This window comes from Sinocyclocheilus rhinocerous, unplaced genomic scaffold, assembly GCF_001515625.1.
Source record: "Sinocyclocheilus rhinocerous isolate Xijiao unplaced genomic scaffold, SAMN03320098_v1.1 scaffold2630, whole genome shotgun sequence".
NCBI lineage: Eukaryota > Metazoa > Chordata > Actinopteri > Cypriniformes > Cyprinidae > Sinocyclocheilus > Sinocyclocheilus rhinocerous.
The window spans coordinates 16,194-17,306 of NW_015629534.1; positions in this window are offsets into that span (position 1 = coordinate 16,194).

Below are 1,113 nucleotides of genomic sequence, written 5' to 3' on the forward strand. Positions count from 1 at the left end.
GAGAGAGAGAGAGAGGCTGTGTATGTATGAATTACCACCGTTTTGCCGCGTTTCTCTATTAACAGTGAAGCTGTGGCTTAAATTCCTTTAGAAACAATGATGTTACCAGCTCCTTGTTGAGAAAGATAATGTAGCTCTTGAGCAATTAAGCTATTTTATTGATAAAATTGCGGGGCAGCGCTTAAAAGTTTGCGTTGCTGAATGTCTGTGTGCGGCCGCAACGTGATCTGTTTGAGTAAACGTGTGTGCTTGAGATACAGTGAAGACAGCGCATTAGTTTAGAACTCTTCTAATTCTTATTTTTTAAATGTAGGGAGTGCGTTAATTTGTGCAATGATAACCTACCAGCAATGTTAAGATGATTTTTAAAATATATTAATATGAGTAGGCCTACATTACAATATAAATTTATTAGAATGAGTACATTATTATTTATGGGCTTAAAAAAAAGATACATGCAATCAGAATATTGTACCTGGTGGGGAGTGCCCAATGTAAACATGAAACATATGCCATTTCCTATATTGTACTGTGATACAGTTATGGAGGCCCTTCATAATGCAGAGGTCAGCTGCCTGCTTTGCCAATAGTTAGCAATGTCCCTATATTAGTGTTTAATAAACAGCTGTTTTACTAAATTCTTCTGAGGTGAAATTCAGTGCAGTCCTGTATCGTGATGTGTATCATATCGTGGCATCGGTATCGTGATATGTATCGTATCGTGACTTTGCTGGTGATACACAGCCCTAATCCCAATAGCAATCACTAAGTTTAAGTTTAGTTTTTCTAAATGTATTTATTTGCAGTAGCGTGACAAACAGTATAGGTGCAGTTCACACATGCTTTGAATTGTTTTTGCACTACTTGGTTTGGGCTTGAGAATCACATTCTTTGGACCTGTAACATTTAGAAAATGTTATATTGTACTTTTCTGGAGAATTTATGTTCTTTCCCCAAATATATTTATTGGCATTTTGTGCAGATACAACATCTTATATATACAAAAATTAGTAATCCACAATTCTGCTTTTCTCCCTCCCAATCCCCCATCCCCTCTACCCCCATTATCTTAACCACATAACACAAACAAATGCAGATAACAATAATACTGTA